Here is a 9,101-nt window from a genome sequence, read left to right as displayed (position 1 = left end):
ATGCCCAGTAGTGGTGGGATTGCTGGGTTATATGGTAATTCTGTTTCTAGTTTTTTAAGGAACCTCCATACTGTTCTCCATAGTGGCTGTATCAATTTACATTCCCAACAACAGTGCAAGAAGTTTCCCTTTTCTCCACACCCTCTCCAGCATTTGTTGTTTGTAAACTTTCTGATGATGGCCATTCTAACTGGTGTGAGGTGATACTTCACTGTAGTTTTGATTTGAATTTCTCTAATAATTAGTGATGTTGAGCAGCTTTTCATGTGTTTCTTGGCCATCTGTATGTCTTCTTTGAAGAAATGTCTATTTAGGTCTTCTGCCCATTTTTGGATTGGGTTCTTTGTATTTTTAATATTGAGCTGCATGAGCTGTTTATATATTTTGAAGATTAATCCTTTGTCCGTTGATTCCTTTGCAAATATTTTTTCCCATTCTGAGGGCTATCTTTTCATCTTGTTTGTAGTTACCTTTGCTTTGCAAAAGCTTTTAAGTTTCATTAGGGTCCCATTTGTTCATTTTTGTTTTTATTTCCATTACTCTAGGCGGTGGATCAAAAAAGATCTTGCTGTGATTTATGTCAAAAAGTGTTCTTCCTATGTTTTACTCTAAGAGTTTTATAGTTCTGGTCTTACATTTAGGTCTCTAATCCATTTTGAGTTTATTTTTGTGTATGGTGTTAGCGAGTGCTCTAATTTCATTCTTTTACATGTAGCTGTCCAGTTTCCCCAGCATCACTTATTGAAGAGACTGTCTTTTCTCCATTGTATATCCTAGCATCCTTTGTCATAGATTAGTTGACCTAAGGTGCGTGGGGTTATCTCTGGGCTTTCTATCCTGTTCCATTGATCTATATTTCTGTTTTTGTGCCAGTACCATATTGTCTTGATTACTGTAGCTTTGTAGTATAGCCTGAAGTCAGGGAGTCTGATTCCTCCAGCTCCGTTTTTTCCCTCAAGACTGCTTTGCTATTCGGGGTCTTTTGTGTCTCCATACAAATGTTAAGATTTTTTGTTCTAGTTCTGTGAAAAATGCCATTGGTAGTTTGATAGGGATTGCATTGAATCTGTAGATTGCTTTGGGTAGTATTGTCGTTTTCACAATATTGATTCTTCTAATCCAAGAATATGGTATATCTCTCCATCTGTTTGTATCATCTTTAATTTCTTTCATCAGTGTCTTATAGTTTTCTGCATACAGGTCTTTTGTCTCCCTGGCAGGTTTATTCCTAGGTATTTTATTCTTTTTGTTGCAATGGTAAATGGGAGTGTTTCCTTAATTCCTCTTTCAGATTTTTCATCATTAGTGTATAGGAATGCAAGAGATTTCTATGCATTAATTTTGTATCCTGCAACTTTACCAAATTCATTGATTAGCTCTAGAAGTTTTCTGGTGGCATCTTTAGGATTCTCTATGTATAGTATACTGTCATCTGCAAACAGTGACAGTTTTACTTCTTTTCCAACTTGTATTCCTTTTATTTCTTTTTCTTCTCTGATTGCCATGGCTAGGATTTCCAAAACTATGTTGAATAAGAGTGGCGAGAGTGGACATCTTGTCTTGTTCCTGATCTTAGAGGAAATGCTTTCAGTTTTTCACCGTTGAGAATGATGTTTGCTGTGGATTTGTCGTATATGGCCTTTATTATGTTGAGGTAGGTTCCCTCTATGCCCACTTTCTGGAGAGTTTTTATCATAAATGGGTGTTGAATTTTGTCAAAAGCATTTTCTGCATCTATTGAGGTGATCATATGGTTTTTATTCTTCAGTTTGTTAATATGGTGTATCACATTGATTGATTTGTGTATATTGAAGAATGCTGGCATCCTTGGGATAAATCCCACTTGATCATGGTGTATGATCCTTTTAATGTGTTGTTGGATTCTGTTTGTTAGTATTTTGTTGAGGATTTTTGCATCTCTATTCATCAGTGATATTGGTCTGTAATTTTGTTTTTTTGTAGTACCTTTGTCTGGTTTTGGTATCAGGGTGATAGTGACCTCATAGAATGAGTTTGGGAGTGTTCCTTCCTCTGCAATTTTTTGGAAGAGTTTGAGAAGTATGGGTGTTAGCTCTTCTCTAAATGTTTGAGAGAATTTACCTGTGAAGCCATCTGGTCCTGGACTTTTGTTTGTTGGAAGATTTTTAAACAGAGTTTCAATTTCATTTCTTGTGATTGGTCTGTTCATATTTCTATTTCTTCCTGGTTCAGTCTTGGAAGGTTATACCTTTCTAAGAATGTGTCCATTTCTTCCAGGTTGTCCATTTTATTGGCATGGAGTTGCTTGTGGTAGTCTCTTAGGATGCTTTGTATCTCTGCAGTGTCTGTTGTAACTTCTCCTTTTTCATTTCTAATTTTCTTGATTTGAGTCCTCTCCCTGTTTTTCTTGATGAGTCTGCCTAATGGTTTATCAATTTTGTTTATCTTCTCAAAGAACCAGCTTTTAGTTTTATTGATCTTTGCTATTGTTTTCTTTGTTTCTATTTCATTTATTTCTGCTCTGATCTTTATGATTTCTTTCCTTCTGCTAACTTTGGGTTTTCTTTGCTCTTCTTTCCCTAGTTCCTTTAGGTGTAAAGTTAGATTGTTTGAGATTTTTCTTGTTTCTTGAGGTAGGCTTGTATTGCTAAAAACTTCCCTATTACAGCTGCTTTTGCTGCATCCCATAGGTTTTGGATCATCGTGTTTGCATTGTAATTTGTCTCTAAGTATGTTTTGATTTCCTCTTTGATTTCTTTAGTCATCTCTTGGTTATTTAGTAACGTATTGTTTAGCCTCCATGTGTTTGTGGTTTTTATGTTTTTTTCCCTATAATTGATTTCTAATCTCATACTGTTGTGGTCAGAAAAGATACTTGATATGATTTCAATTTTCTTAAATTTACTGAGGCTTGATTTGTGACCCAAGATGTGATCTATCCTGGAGAATGTTCCGTGTGCACTTGAGAAGAAAGTGTAATCTGTTGTTTTTTGGATGGAATGTCCTATAAATATCAATTAAATCTATCTAGACTATTGTGTCATTTAAATCTTGTGTTTCCTTATTACTTTTCTGTTTGGATGATCTGTCCATTGGTATAAGTGAGGTGTTAAAGTCCCCCACTATTATTGTGCTACTATTTCCTCTTTTATCGCTGTTAGCCGTTGTCTTATGTATTGAGGTGCTCCTACGTTGGGTGCATATATATTTATAATTGTTATATCTTCTTCTTGGATTGATCCCTTGATCATTTTGTAGTGTCCTTCCTTGTCTCTTGTAGCATTCTTTATTTTTAAGTCTATGTTATCTGAGAGTATTTTATTGCTACTCCAGCTTTCTTTTGATTTCCATTTGCATGGAATATCTTTTTCCATCCCTTCATTTTCAGTCTGAATGTGTCCCTAGGTCTGAAGTGCGTGTCTTGTAGCCAGCATATACATGGGCCTTGTTTTTGTATCCATTCAGTGAGCCTGTGTCTTTTGGTTGGAGCATTTAATCCATTCACGTTTAAGGTAATTATCGATATATATGTTCTTATTACCATTTTCTGAATTGTTTTGGGTTTGTTTTTGTAGGTCCTTTTCTTCTCTTGTGTCTCCCACTTAGAGAAGTTCCTTTAGCATTTGTTGTAGAGTTGGTTTGCTGGTGCTGAATTCTCTTAGCTTTTGCTTGTCTGTAAAGCTTTTGCTTTCTCCATTGAATCTGAATGAGATCCTTGCCGGGTAGAGTACTCTTGGTTGTACGTTCTTCCCTTTCATCACTTTAAGTATATCATGCCACTCCCTTCTCGCCTGTGGAGTTTCTTCTGAGAAATCAGCTCTTAATGTTATGGGAGTTCCCTTGTATGTTATTTGTTGTTTTTCCCTTGCTGCTTTCAATAATTTTTCTTTGTCTTTAATTTTTGCCAATTTGCTTACTATGTGTCTCGGTGTGTTTCTCCTTGGGTTTATCCTGTATGGGACTCGCTGCGCTTCCTGGACTTGGGTGGCTATCTTGTTTCCCCTATTAGGGAAGTTTTCAACTATAATCTCTTCAATTATTTTCTCGGGTCCTTTCTCTCTCTCTCCTCCTTCTGGGACCCCAATAATGCAAATGTTGCTGCGTTTAATGCTGTCCCAGAGGTCTCTTAGGCTGTCTTCATTTTTTTCCATTATTTTTTCTTTATTCTGTTCCACGGCAGTGAATTCCACCATTCTGTCTTCCAGGGCACTTATCTGTTCCTCTGCCTCAGTTATTCTGCTATTGATTCCTTCTAGTGTATTTTTCATTTCAGTTATTGTATTGTTTATCTCTGTTTGTTCTTTAATTCTTCTAGGTCTTTGTTAAACATTTCTTGCATCTTCTTGATCTTTGTCTCCATTGCTTTTCCGAGGTCCTGGATAATCTTCACTATCATTATTCTGAATTCTTTTTCTGGAAGGTTGCCTATCTCCACTTCATTTAGTTGTTTTTCTGGGGTTTTATCTTGCTCCTTCATCTGGTACATAGCCCTCTGCCTTTTCATCTTGTCTATTTTTCTGTGAATGTGGTTTTTGTTCCACAGGCTGCAGGATGGTAGTTCTTCTTGCTTCTGCTGTCTGCCCTCTGGTGGATGAGGCTATCTAAGAGGCTTGTGCAAGTTTCCTGATGGGAGGGACTGGTGGTGGGTTCAGCTGGCTGTTGCTTTGGTGGGCAGAGCTCAGTCAATATTTCAGGTTTTGTGGCCCATACTTGATTGTGCCCTTGTAGTGCTAAAGCAGCCACAGGAGATATGTAAATAAATGGACATGGCTGTGGTACAATAAAACTTTATTTATAAAAACAGGCAGGGGACCAACCCCATGGCTGTCATTTGCAATTGCTCTAAGAGACCTTGTTTAATCAGAGCTTCCCCGCAGCAGGGCAGCTAGCCACTGAAGTCTGTGGTACCCTGGGCAATTCCCTGGTCCCCCTGAACCTGTTTCTTCACCTGAATAAGAGAGGATGTTCTGGGTGAGGTTCAGTAGGGAGAGGGAGATGAGACCCACACGGTGGGGGAGGCCTCAGGACTTTGGGTGGGCACCCTCTAGCAAGGCCACTGCTCTCGACACTCTCAGCATTACAAACCACCCAAAACTTCATGGTCTAATTCAAGCATTTTATGATGCTCCCTCGTCCTGTGGGCCAGGAATTTGGACTTGGCACAATTAGGGACAGTTTGTCCCCATCCATGTTATCATCTGGGAATACTTGAAGGCTGATCCAGTGGCTGGAGGCTGGAATCACACGGAAGCATCCTCACTTGCGCGTCTGGAGATTGACGCTGGCTGTCAGCTGGGGGCTCAGCAGGGCTGTCGCCAAAGCACCTACATAGGGCCCCTCCTGGTGGTCCCTTCTATGTGGCCAATTGTGGACTGCATTACAGTCTGGTGGCTGAGTTCCAAGACGTTAGCAAGACAGTTATAAGGAAAGGATGGGGTTAAACCAGACTACATTGCATTTTGCGGAAGTAGAATACAAGACAATAAGAGAAAGTGTAACATGCGCTGGAACAGCTTAAATTAAGAACCAGAGTGTGAATTTCAGAACCCCTCTGTGTTCTCTTTACTGATGATTGGGAGAAACGTGAACTATAGCCTCCTATAGGTCTTCATGTGGAAACAAAGAATAGGTTTCAGTAATTAATGATTTTAAAAAGAACAAAGAATGCAGGAACAAATGACAGTGATCAGGCAAGAGAAGTAACTATAGCAAAGGTAATAAGTCAATCGTGAAGATTCCCATTTCTGTTTCAAAGGTAGAGATAAGCTTGAAGCACATTTTTGAGTTGTTTTGCAGGATCCAACCCCCTCGAGCACTCAACCACCAGACTAACTGGAGCCTAAGGAATGAAGATACTGACCTTTGCTGACCCTCGTGATTTCACTCAACTAAGTGCCTTGATTTTGTCAACCTAGAGTAAACCTTGCATCACTGGTGGTGCAGTGGTTAAGAATCCGCCTGCCAATGCAGGGGACAGGGGTTCGAGCCCTGGTCCGGGAAGATCCCACATGCCGTGGAGCAACTAAGCCCGCAAGCCACAACTGCTGAGCCTGCGCCCTAGAGCCCGCGAGCCACAACTACTGAAGACTGCCTGCCTAGAGCCCGTGCTTCACAACAAGAGAAGCCACCGAAATGAGAAGCCCGTGCACTGCAACGAAGAGTAGCCCCCGCTCGCTGCAACTAGAGAAAGCCCGCACGCAGCAACGAAGACCCAACGCAGCCAAAAATAAATAAATTGATTTAAAATTTTTTCCATATTTATTTCTAAAAAAAAGAAAGAAAAGAAAAGCATATGAGATGGTAGAGGCTCTCGCAGCCTCCTTTGGGAAATGCAACCCGCCCCATACACGTGGTGTGAGGGCCCCCTAGTGGGGTCTGGGCCCAAGATCTCCTGGTTCAAGGCAGCATCGGCGCTGTCTGGGAGCCCATATGGCTCAGACCCCTCCGTCAGACCACATCATGCCTATTCTGGTCAAACCCAGCTCATGCTCAGTCTTATATCTTCTTCCAGAGCTAATCCTGGGTCTCTTCCTCAGCGGGAACATATTAACAGCCAGAGCTGCTAAGCCTTTTTCTTACAAACAACGAAGGAAACAAGAGCAACCACCTCCATGCACACAACAGCCCTGGTGACCCCAGCTTTGCAGGACGGTTGGCCAAGCAGGTAGGGAAATGTTGAGACAAAACCAGCTGGGAAATGCTTCCTTGAGCCACAGGACGTGGTTATGTGTTGAGGGCTGAAGGGTGGAGCTAGGATCCTGGGCTGGACCCACAGAGCAGAGACCCTTGGAGAGCAGATGGTAGAAACAGGGCCCCTTTAAGAGGCCAAGGGCACCCCTGGGTTACATGGTCATGAACAGATTTCAGAGAAAGAATCATTGAGATCAGGGTTGCTGAGATTCAGGGGCAAGATGTGAGAACAAGGCCAGCCTCTAGGTAGATTAGCAACAGCTCCCTGATCTGGATGATTCCAGACTTCCACCTCCTCCACCATCTGATACACTCCCCAGTAACCAGAGGAGAATCTGGGGCCTAGAGAATGGGAGGGACTTGCCTGGGGTCTCACGGTAAACCAGTGGCCAAGCTGGGACTTGAACCTGGGGCCCCATCTCCTTCCACTGAGGTGGTCCAGCAGAGGTCTCTTAGGGTTCAGAGTCCCTTGCAAATGGATCATCAATAACGATGCCACCTCCCATTTATAGCCCTCCGATGCTGAGCATTACATGCATCTCTGGAATACTACTCAGCCATAAATAAAATGAAATGTTGCCATTTGCAACAACATGGACGGACTTGGAGGGTATTATGCAAGTGAAATAAGTCAGACAGAGGACAAATACTGTATGATATTATTTAAGTGGAATCTAAAAGATGTAACAAACTAGTGATATAACAAAAAAGCAACAGGCTCACAGATATAGAGAACAAGCAGTTACCAGTGGGAAGAGGGAAGGGATGAGGGGCAAGATAGGCATAGAGGATTAAGAGGTACAAACTACTATGTATAAATAAGTGAGCTACAAGGATATATTGTACAGCACAGGGTATATAGCCAATATTTTATACTAACTATAAATGGAGTGAACAGCTATGTTATACACCTGAAACATATAATATTGTAAATCAGTGATACCTCAATAAAAATTTTTAAAAAAGAAAGAAGAAGTCATAGCTCCTGTTTCTAAAGAAATTAATGATGCCCCCTTTACTCGGTATAAACACCAAAAAAGAAAATTCATTTAAGTTCTGCTCTCTATCTTCACAACAACTTCCATGCTCTTCTTTGAGATGTCAAGTATCAAATTCTTTTCCCTCAAAAGTTCCTTTTGGGGGACTTCCCTGGTAGTCCAGTGGGTAAGACTCTGTGCTCTCAACGCAGAGGGCCCAGGTTCGATCCCTGGTCAGGAAACTAGATCCCACATGCGGCAACTAAGAGTCCGCATGCCACAACTAAGACCTGGTGCAGGCTAAATTATTAATTAATTAATTTAATTTATTAAATAAATAAATAAATTTATTTTTAAAAAAACTTCCTTTTGGGATCCTTGAGCTCACATTTCATCTTCTATTGTTTCATCCCAGTTTCAAGGAATACAAGGCCCTAGGGCTTGCTGAAGCATGAAAAGAGACAGGGAGCAGAGGTGGTGAGTGCTGGAAGCAGTACTGAGCAGGGCAGCCAGGCCTCAGGGTTGGGGCTTAGGGATGGGGGCTAGACCGGGAGCCAGGGCCTTTGCTACCTCTCGGTCTCTTGAGGCTGGCTCTGGGTGCATCAGTTTGGTCCTCCACCCCCAAGACTACTTTTCTGCTTTCTATGTACGCAGTTGGACACAGTGGCCCTCTGAACTCAAGTTTACACATGCTCAGTTCAGAAACTGCCTAGCATCTCTGATTCCCAAATCCGAATCCTGGAAAAGGAAGCTTATTGGTGAGCTTGGGTCACATGTCTATCTTTTCATCCAACCGGTTTACGACTGAGGGGCTGTGGCACGGTATAAGCAGAGAACGAAAGGGGCGGATGTTGGACATTCGCCCTGTAGGAAAGGGAGAAGGCTTTTCCAGGAGGAGGGCACAGCAAGGTCAAAGGCTTAGAGGTGGGGAATTGGAAGTTTCATGGGGACAGTCCTGAGTGGCTAAGTTTGTGTCAGCCCTCCTGTGACTGCTTAAACGGCAGCTCCCATAGGACCATCCCTGTCCCTGTGCCTAGTGGCACAGACATGGCCCACAGAGGGAAATCACAAGTGGATCAGCAGCAGAACCAAAGCTCAAACCATTTCCTTCTCCCCGCCCAGGCTTGAGTGTCTGAGGCTTAGGAGGGAGTCAGGTTAGAGGAGCAGGGAGAATGAAATCAAGAAATAACAGGCTTCACAGGACTGATAATGACATTTTAACTTGAAAATTGCAAGGAGACAGAGCTGTGGAGGCGTATGCAAATTTCCATGCAGATGAAATGCAAATGAGCTTGCTTGCTCCTGCCTGGTGCACCTGGATGTGGCTCAGTGACAAATCCTAACGGCACCGCATGGCTGTGTGATTGATTATCAAGGCCAGCTGGGATGACAACTGCACTCTCTTCCTGGGAGCTGGCGGAGATGAGACTGTTTCTAGAGTGCCCTCTGATGGGG

At 42.1% G+C, this 9,101-nt stretch overlaps 1 non-coding gene across 1 annotated transcript; it reads left to right on the top strand.

The window, feature by feature from the left end:
- Positions 1–7,815: 7,815 nt before the first annotated feature.
- Positions 7,816–7,888, top strand: TRNAE-CUC. The gene has a single exon. It is a non-coding gene; the product is annotated as a tRNA-Glu (tRNA).
- Positions 7,889–9,101: the final 1,213 nt, after the last annotated feature.

This window comes from Phocoena sinus, chromosome 15 (assembly GCF_008692025.1).
Source record: "Phocoena sinus isolate mPhoSin1 chromosome 15, mPhoSin1.pri, whole genome shotgun sequence".
Classification (NCBI taxonomy): domain Eukaryota; kingdom Metazoa; phylum Chordata; class Mammalia; order Artiodactyla; family Phocoenidae; genus Phocoena; species Phocoena sinus.
The sequence above is the reverse complement of the archived record's forward strand: the minus strand, read 5'-3'. Positions and strand labels throughout refer to the sequence as shown.